A 10,182-nucleotide genomic window follows, 5' to 3' on the forward strand; every position below is an offset into this window, starting at 1 on the left:
GGTGATGGGCAGGTACTTTTCAGCAGTGGAACTGATAGGTCTTAGGGATGGTCCTGATGTAGAAGGAGAAGCAAGAAACATGGTGCTCCTAGGGTGACTTGAGAAGCCAAGAGGACAACAAAGCCATTAACAGAAAGATGAAGGCCAGAAGGGAGCAGAGGTGATGGGGGTGGTGGTGCTAGACTTTGAGTTCAGTTTGGGGCAGATTGAATTCAAGGTCCTGAAGGGAAACGAGATCCATTTCTGCAACAGCATGTTGGAGCCTCAGTTCTGGAGCTTGAGAGAAATGTTGAACTGGGGGATATAGGTTTTGTTTTGTTTTGTTTTCCTCAATCTGAAGTTTTGTTTAAAATGTAAAACGAATGGTTTATAATGTCGAATGTAGGGGAACTAGCAATAGAGAGCAATTAAGGAAGGGGGAACAGTAATCCAAGAAGAACAGATACGCTATTTAACGTTCTGGGGATGCCCAGGAATGATTATGGTCTGTTAATTTCTGATGGATATAGTAGGAACAAGTTCACAGAAATGTTGCTATATTATGTAACTTTCTTGGGGTAAAGTAGGAACAGGTTGGAAGTAAAGCAGTTATCTTAGGTTAGTTGTCTTTTTCTTACTCCCCTGTTATGGTCTCTTTGAAATTTTCTTTTATTGTATGTTTTTCTTTTTGGTTTTTTGGTTTTTTTGTTTTTTTAATTTTTTTTTTTCTATACAGTTGATTTAAAAAGGAAGAAAAGGTAAAAAAAAAAAAAAAAAAGAAAGGAAAAAAAATGTAGATGAAAGGGTTCTTTTAAAATTCTGGTAAATAAAGCAAAAATATTTATATACAGTAGTCTTTCCCTACAAGTTAGCCAGCCGATCCAAGTACAGGGGAATATACAATACTTAAATGCTGCCGGAATATCACAATAGCAGAATGTTAGGAGATGGTCTGTGCTTAAATTAGGAAGAGATTTTCAGTGCATGATGTTTGGTTTGAGGGGTTATGCTTTTACCAAGCATGAACAAGTTCTCCTCTTCCTTGGCCATGGCCAAATCCCATGGGTCCAAAGTTCTTTTCAATAGCTGTTGCCTTCTTTCTCAGTCAGAATTGCTGATTTAAGACTCCTCCCACACTTGGCACATTGGCATCAGCTTTTGTGCTGGGGCTTTCCAGCTCCCATGATCTCAGCAGCGTATTCAGAATCCCCCCTGTTCCAGTTTGCTAAAGCTGCCAGAATTCAAAATACCAGAAATGGATTGGCTTTTATAAAGGGGGTTTATTAGCTTACAAATGTACAGTTCTAAGGACATAAAAGTGTCCAAACCATGGCATCAACAAGAGGATACCTTCACTGAAGAAAGGCCAATGGCCTGGAACCCCTCTGTCAGCTGGGAAGGCGCCTGGCTGGCGTCTGCTGGTCCTTTGCTCCCGGGTAGCATTGTTTTCAGCTTCTGATTCCAGTGGCCTCTTTAAGCGCCTGTGGGTTCTCGCTTATCTTCTCTGGGGTAAACTCTGGGCTTCATCTCTTAGCTTAGCATTTCCAAATGTCTGGTTTCAATGGCTGTCTCCAGAATGTCTCTGGGCATTTTCTCTCTAAGTGTCTCTCTTCCAAATGTCTCTGCCTTTTACGCTCTCATAGAGGAGGCTAGTAAACTAATCAAGACCCACCTTGGATAGGCGGGGTCACATCTCCTTGGAAATAATCTAATCAAAACGTCCCACCCACAAGAGGTTGGCCCCCACAAGATTGTGGTAAAGAACATGGCTTTCCTGGGGGACACACATCACACTGGCACATACACACATAGCTGGAAGATTTCTCAGCACCTCCCTATTTCTGAGCCAATTTAGTTTGGATTTGTTGTAGGCCAGGGAGGTTGAACACTCCCTGGCTTCAAGCCCAGCCTTTCGCCTCGGCCCACGTCGAGAGTGCTGGCACCTGCACCTGTGGCTTTTTGGTCCATGCCTCTTTCCAGAGCAGGACTTGCAGTGCGTCTCGTCATCATGAACGGCCGCTGCTGTGCTCTCCAAATTCTCCCTGCAAACCATGCATGGGAAACAGCAGCGGTGGCAGCTGCCCCGTCACACTGTTCCTCCTCTGTGCTCCCCGATCCTCCCACAAGCCCCACACGTGCTTCCACCTCCTGAGACAAGCAACTGAGTTCCGAGGGGGGAGCACGCACGGCTGCCCACAGCCAGCAGGTGCGCTCAGGGGCCCAGGAAACACAGATTTTAATGTCTGAATAATACAAATAGGGATGACGGCTCTCTTCCAATTTTCCAGGCCTGTGGTAAACATTTCACACGCATGATCTTGCTCAGTCCTCACACAAGGTGATAAATCCCCATTTGATAGAGGAGGAAACTGGGGGCATCCTGGAATCTGAGGCCAGAGAGCCTGGCACGTGGATGCACCCTCTCCCGTGCCCACTGCCTCCCACAGCACACGAGACGGTGGAAGCCGTGAGAAAGAATCCCCAAGGGGAAGGAGATGACCAAAGTCAGAACATCCTGCAGATGGACAAGGGTTTTCTTGTCCCGGGGAGTTGTGGACTCTAGCTCATTTCCAGAACCTTCTCCCCAAAGGGAGATCCAAGCTGAGGTGTATATTCATTCATCTAAGAATTATCCGGTGCTTTCTTTGTGCCGAGCCCTCCGCCAGGTGCTGGGGATGAACCAGGCAACAGGACAGACTCGGTCTCCTCCTCACGCAGAGCACGGCCCCAGGGAAGTCCGAGGCCACCCTCGCCCCGTGGCATCCCGTCGTCAGCAGAAGGCGCAGAGGTGGCGACTGTCTCCTCATCCGGTCCCGCGCTCAGCCCTGCGGCACCAACAAACAGCAACAGTGGGCAACCGAGGCCCGTGGAGGGAAAGCAAGCCGGGGGAAAAGGGCCCCGCTCTGGCTCAATTCGGGTCAGAAGAGAAAGCGCAGCTCTCCCCAGCTCGGGCCGCCCCTGACTCTGTGCGTCTGTAGGGTAGACCCATGGCCCAAATTCACCCACACAGACCTGAGGCCTGATGAGGGGCCGGCTGCCAAGAGACGATTGGAGGGGCCTGTACCCGTCTGGGAAACAGGGCCCACGGCGTGGAGAGCAGATCAGGGCTCAGCTGATCAAAGCCCGGAAGGACAGTCAGGGGGCAGGGAGGAGAGGCCGGAGGGGGCTGCGAGCTGCGGGCCTGGTGGGGATGGTCTTGGACCTTCTCCAGAGCACAGAGGGACCTGCTGAGGAGTTTGACGCCCGGGAATGTCCGATTTGCTCCTTGTACACATCTGTCTCGGGGGACCCCGTTAGAGAGGATACTTGTGTTGCGTACCATTTTCTGATTCAGCATTTCACAAATATTTAAGTCCTGACAACAACCCATTTGCCATTGCAAAGGTCAGCGGAGGGAAATCCTCCAACTTCATGTCCGGCACAGATGAGGCCACGGCGGTGAGCCGTTGCCAAGGACACCAAACCAGAAAGTGGACAGTTAGAATCTATTGCTGGGGACCTCGGGCCCTGAGGCCCCAGCTCTGGTGTCTGCAGCAGCAGGGAGACAGGAGTGGAGGCTCAGGCACCCGGCCACCCGGGCTCAGAATCCTGCCGCCCATCCCAGCCTCCAGCTGCCGGCGTGGTCTCTGCTGATCCCCCCACTGGCTGCCTGCCGGGACAGCTGGGCCGGGCCAGGGGAGGGAGTTCAAAGAGGGCCTGACACAGCCTCCATCTGTCCGTCTAGTGGAGTGAGAGAGGGTTCTGGAAGGATCAGTGGGGCTGGCTCGATCCAAGGGTTCCAGGTGGAACCTCAATGTACTACCTGCTGTGGGGGCTCCTCCCCCGTGCCCCCCCCCCCGTCATGATCTAATTGCTCAATTACTGCTATAATTGCTACTTTCTGTCTCTGCCATACTTGAGGACGAGTTGTGTTGGGGCAGAGACCTCCTCGGTCTTGTTCTCCAGAATCTCCCAAGGTTGGAGCTGGGGCGCAAAGAGTAGAGATCTGAGGAACCGATGGGTAGACGGGTAGTTGCACACCCACTGCATGCCTAGTGCCATTATAGCAGCAGGTATACAGCAGGTGCTCATTAAGACTTCCCAAAAGAATAAACCAAATAGCTGGAGAGTCTCCATGACAGCCTCTGAATCAGGGTGAGCCGAGAACAGCTTGTGGTGCCAGAAAGCAAGGCAGTGCTCACCAAAGAAAGGAGGAGACATGTCCCAGGGACCCGGGACCCAACAGGAAGAGGCCCCGGGGCCACGGCTCAGGCAGTGAACAACAAACAAGTGGCCCAGGCCCAGATCACGGCCTGATGTATAAAATAACTCTCCTGAGTCTACACCGATGTAAATGATTGAGTAAATGAACAGGCAAACGCGGGAGAAGAGACAGCTCTGCCTCCAGGAGGTGGAGCGGGCCTGGGACCGGCTGCCCGACCCCAGAGGCTGGGCAGGGAAATGGGAACCCTGCGGCTGCGGAGACCCGGCGGACACGGGCGTCGCCAGTGGTGGCGCTGACAGCAGCGTGAGGCCACGTGGAGGGCAGGTGCCCCTGACGTGACGAGGCCCCTCTCCTCCGAGGCCTTCTCCACCCAAACCCACCACCGCGAGGACACGCGGACAGGCCCGGACGGAGGCTCACGCTGCAGCCCCCCCCGGGCGGAGCTCCTCAATGCTGCTACGGCGAGGACGGCGGGGAAAGACCGGAGGTGACTGGGGAGACGCGACAGCTAAATCCATGGTGGTCCCTGGATGGGGCTGGCACAGAAAGAGGACGTCAGCGGACAACCTGGTGAAATCCGAGTGAAGCGTGGTGGTCGGTTAATTCCTTTGTTGCGACAAATGCGTCCTGCTGCTGTCGTCTGGGAACGATGCTTTCTCTCTTCTGACCCCAAACTGAGCCAGAGGGGCCCTTTTCCCCTGGCTTGCTTTCCCTCCACGGGCCTCGGTTGCCCACTGTTGCTGTTTGTTGCTGCGTGCCCCTTGGTGCCGCAGGGCTGAGCGAGGGACGGGATGAGGAGGCAGCTGCCACCTCTGCTGCTTCCGCTGACAACATGGGCGCGTGCAGAGCTTTGCAAGCAGGGCCAGGAGGCAGGGGAGCCCACTGGTCAGCTCAGACTGCGCCGAACCTCTGTGTCCTCATCTAAAAGGCGGGGGCTGAATCAGGCGAGTCAGGGGTGGCGGGACCCAGGGTGCAGCCTGGGAGGTCTCGTGTCACAGGCCTCCCAACTGTGCAGGGATGGCGTGCGGGTGACAACAGGAGGGGGGACCGCAGAAGGCGAGCCGGCTTCCCCCTGCCCTCCCACGCACCCACTCTCCATTCTGTCCCAAGGCTCTTGTGGAAACAATCTCACACACACGCACACACCAGCACAATCTCATCCAGGGACCTGCTTATTTCAGAGCATCACCTCCTCCCCACTGCCCCACAGTGTCCCCCAAAACGCAGAGACACTCCTTGGGGGAGCATAAAGGGACTTAAAGAACTATTTATTTTCCCACTGAAGAAAAGGTACTGTATTGATCTACTATTTGGGGTAAATTTAAAGCACGGATTCAAAGGGTTAATTGCAGTTATTGCAATTACAGTAGCTGCTCCCTGTTTGCCACCCCAGTGCCTTCGTTTGCTCCTGCTGTCCCCCCTTTGCATGCACACAGCCCAGCACTCACACCCCACGGGCTGCAGTCCACACCCGTGGGTCAGCCCAAATGTTGTGCTTTGAGCTCATCATCTTCCAAACTCTGGGGATATCCCAGCCCTTGGCAGCTCTGGGTTGGTGGGAGCCACACAATGGAGTTGTCTCCGTGAATCCAGAGCCGCAGTGGCAGTGAGTCCTTTGAAGGCCAGATGCGGAGGTGTTTGAGGTCTGCACGTTGAGAGGGGTTCAGTGATGGCAGGCTTCCTGAAAGAGGGAGCCAGCATAAGCAGGGCAGAGCTGAGGAAGCGTGTTCCAAGCAGAGAATGGCTTATGCAAAGGCCCTGCGGCAGGAAGGAGCTTTGCAAGGCAGAGGACCTGGGAGGTGGCTAGGGTGGCCTGGAGGTGGCAAGGGGAATGGGGCAGAGGTGGGTGGGTCAGAGGGAGCAGGAGGACAACATGCTCACTCCGGCTGCTCCGCGGAAGCCAGTGGGAGAAAGGAGTGGATGTGCTGGAGTGATATTTTAGGAGGCAGAATCCACAGGGAGCAGCGACCCCCTGGGTGTGGAAGTGGGAGTGGCAGGAGCCATAGCGGTACTGATTCGTGACTAGGGCATTTGGGGCACAGGGACCCATGCCCGGGGCAGGCAGCCCCTCCGGTCTGCCCCTCATATGTCACCTCCCACCATCCCCTCGGCCATGATCTGGGAGCTCCTGGCACTGCCTCTCCGCCTGGCTGTCCAGACACCATCTCATTCATCCCCCAGGCACCCTGTGATATGGGTGATATTATTATCTCCACACCTGAGGAAACTGAGGCTCAGCAAGGTCAAGTAACTCTCTGAAGGTCACACGACAAAGGGACAGAGTTAGGACTCTCACCCAGATCCATCTGGCAGCAAAACTCACACCTTTAACGGTTGCAGGGGCTGCTTCTCAGCAGCCAGTGTCCGGCGACACTGGTCCAGTTCCTCGCTGACCTCCTCCACGAGGAATCTGACGTATGAGCGTGTGTGCAACAAAGAATGACTTGTTTTCTTTTGTCCTTTTCATGGCTTGGAAGGTAACCATTCTGTTATCCATTATTTCAGTGTTTACCCTTAAATTTTAACAGCCATATGTCCTTGAAGATGGACGTTCCTCAACCTCCCTTCCTCCCGAGTGCATAGAGACTTAGAATGCTCACCTCTCCTTTCCGCCTTCCGTCTTCCTAGGGGTTAACATCAGCTTTGAGAGCTGGGAGCAAAGTCCAGTGGGCAGTAGCCGGTGCTGGCTCGGTGGGCATCATCCTCTTGGAGAGAGCGGAGCAGCAGCAACACGTGGCTCCCACCGCCTGGTCCAAGATGGCAGAGCTTTTGGCCCCATTCCAGCTGCACTAGGACAGGAGAGAGAAGGATCCTTCCCAGGATGTGCGTTCAAGAGCAGTAGTTTCACCGTTTAGAGGGAAATTCTTGGCTGACAGTTATTTTTCTCTCGGCACTCCATCGTCCTGCCCGTGAGAGCCCTGCACTCTTCTCTTGCCGTTCCTTTGTAGGTGATGCGTTCTTTCCCATGGGTTGCTCTCCTGCTCTCTCTTTTTGTCACCGTCTCCTCCTCCTCACCCAAAGTCGCCTCCTCCAGGGCCCCTGCTGCTCCTGAGGAGGCAAATCGAGAGGGTGGGCCATTGTCTTCCTTCCCACATGCTCCCTGCCAACCAGCCATCAGAACGTGGCTTAGCCAGGGGATTTTGAGACCTCTTTGTCTTTGGCATTTTCAATTTCTCTATATGTGTAGGTGTGGATTTACTTTTGCTTATCCTAATTGGGCCTTTTGCTTGCTGGATCTCAAGATTCATCTCTCTCAGCCAATTTGCTAAAATTTCACTCATCGTCTGTTCAAGCATTTGCTCTCATGTTTTCTCTTCATCCTCTCAGTCCGGAATTCCTGTCTTGTACCTGAGTTTTCCATTTTCATATCTCTGACTCTTTATTTCTCTAAACTTCATTTGGGGTATGTACTCAGATCTTTCAGGGAACTAATTCTCTCTTCAGCTATGTCTAGGTTGCTAATTAACCCAACTGTTGAGTTTAAAATTTCCAAGTGGCCTATATATATATTTTTTATTTCTAGAAATTACAGGGTTGTTGTTTGTTCCCCAAAAAATTTCCAAATTTTTTTCTTGTTCTCTTTTTCTGTTTGTTTTGTTTTCAAGCTACTTTTGTTATTGTGGTAAAATACACATAACATAAAATTTACCATTTTAACCATTTTAAATTATTCATTTCAGTAATATTTACTACATGTACTATGTTGTGCAACATCTTCATTATCAAGTTCCAGAACGTTTTCCTGACCCCAAAAGGAGACCCCGTACCCATTACACAGACACTCTCATTCCCCCGCCCCCCAGCCCCTGGCAACCACTAATCTACTCTCTGTCTCTATGAATTTGCCTCCTTTAGATGCTTCATATAAATGGAATCAGACAATCTATGGTTTTCGTGTTGGCTTCTTTCACTCAGCATAATGTTTTGATTAGAGCGTCATTCTTTTTATGGCTGAACAGTATTCCAGTGAATGGATATATCACGTTTCGTTTATCAGTTGATCTCTGATGGACATTTAGGTTGTTTCCGTGTTTTGGCTATTATGAGCAAGACTGCTGTGAACATTGGTGTACAAGTACTGTTCCAGTTGCCTAAAGGCGCTGAAGCAAAATACCAGAAATGGATCGACTTTTATAAAGGGACTTATTAGGTTAAAGCTTAAGACCATAAAAGTGTCCAAACTAAGTTCTAAGACCATAAAAGTGTCCAAACTAAGGCATCAACAAGAGGACACCTTCACTGAAGAAAGGCTGATGGCGTCCGGAATATCTCTGTCATCTGGGAAGGCACCTGTCTGCTATCTGCTTGTCCTTTGCTCCTGGGTTCTGGTTTCAAAAGCTTCTCCAAAATGTATCTGGGCTCTGTCTCTCTTAGCTTCTCTCTTTCAGCCTCCATGCATCCTTGCTTGTTCTCCCAGGGTATTTCTCTCTAAGTGTCTCAGAGTCTTCTACAGGGCACACTCTGGGCTTCATCTCTTAGCTTAGCATCTCCAAATGTCTTTCTGTCTGCATCTCCAAGCATCTGGGTCTGTGGTTGTCCCTGAGCTCTTTTAAGGACTACAGTCAACTAATCAAAACCACCTTGAATGGGCAAGATCACACCTCATGGAAAAAATCTAATCAAAAGGTCTCACCCACAGTTGGGTGGATCACATCTCCATGGAAACAATTAATCAAAAGATCCTACCCATAATAAGTCTGCACCCACAAGGTTGGATTAAAAGAACGTGGCTTCTGTGGGGGACATAATAGATTCAAACCAGCACAAGTATCTATTTGAGGCCATGTCTTCAGTTCTTTGGGGCATAAGCCTAGGAGTGGAATTGCTGGATCATAAGGTAATTCTATGTTTAACTCACGGAGCAACTGTCAAACTGTTCTCCACGGTAGCTATACCATTTACATCTAGTAGTGTATATGAGGGCTCCAATTTCTCCACATCCTAGTGGTGTGAAGTGATATCTCATTGTGGTTTTCATTCTCATTTCCTTAATGACTAATGACTTGAACCTCTTTTCATATGCTTGTTGGACTTTGTATATGTCTGTTTCTAGAAATGATTATTCAAGTCCTTTTTAATCATATTTTTATTGTAGAGTATTACATATATACATAAAAGTGATAGATTTCTAAGTGCAATTTAACAAATAGCAAATTTCAGAGACTATTAGAGGTTACAATTCCACAGCTTCAGTTATTTCCTTATTATGAAATATATATACAAAAAGGTAATATCTTTCAAAGTATGATTTAACAAGTAGATATGTAGGAAATTCCCAAAGTTATTATGAGTTATAGTACCATAGTTTCAGTTATTTCCTTATTGTGAAATATATATACAAAAAGGTACAGCTTTCAAATTACAATTTAACAAGTAGCTATAGAACAAATTTCAAAGGATGCTGTGGGTTCCAGTTACACCATTTCAGTTCTTTCCTTCTAGCTATTCTAATACCCTAGCAACTAAGAAAAAGAAAATTATATAAAGATCCAGTATTTATAATCGTTTGTTAAATTCCTCTTGTCTGTTGCTTACCCTTCCTCTAGTTTAATCACTTTCCCAATCTTCAGGGATGTCTAGGCAGTGACCACCCTAACCTGTTCATGTTGAAAAGGGGTGTCAGCTTTATGAGTAAAGGGGACACATCTAGTCGATTGTCTTGAAGAGGCTATTGCCTCTGGGTTTGGGGACTTAGCTGGCATAGGAGCTCTCTGAAGGATTTAAGTTTCTGGTGAATAAACTTAGTGTGTGAAATTTTGCAGAGTCTCAGATAGGGATCCAGGTATTTTTTAAGGTTTGGGGGACTACTGTTGACTTGGGCTTATCATATTGTGGTCATGTGGCATATCTAGGTGAAGATTGCATAGGAGTAACTTCCAGGACAACCTCCTGACTCTATTTGAATTCTCTTAGCCACTGAAACCTTATTTTGTTGCCTTTCTTTCCCCCCTTTTGGTCAAAAGACATTCTCAAACCTTTGATGCCAGGTCAGACTCGTT

The 10,182-nt window shown here is 49.5% G+C and overlaps 1 pseudogene; it reads right to left on the minus strand.

The window, feature by feature from the left end:
* Nucleotides 1-991: 991 nt before the first annotated feature.
* On the minus strand, nucleotides 992-4,008 carry LOC119545386 (annotated as a pseudogene).
* Between the last annotated feature and the right edge of the window lie 6,174 nt (nucleotides 4,009-10,182).

Source organism: Choloepus didactylus, chromosome 10, assembly GCF_015220235.1.
Source record: "Choloepus didactylus isolate mChoDid1 chromosome 10, mChoDid1.pri, whole genome shotgun sequence".
Taxonomy (NCBI): Eukaryota; Metazoa; Chordata; class Mammalia; order Pilosa; family Megalonychidae; genus Choloepus; species Choloepus didactylus.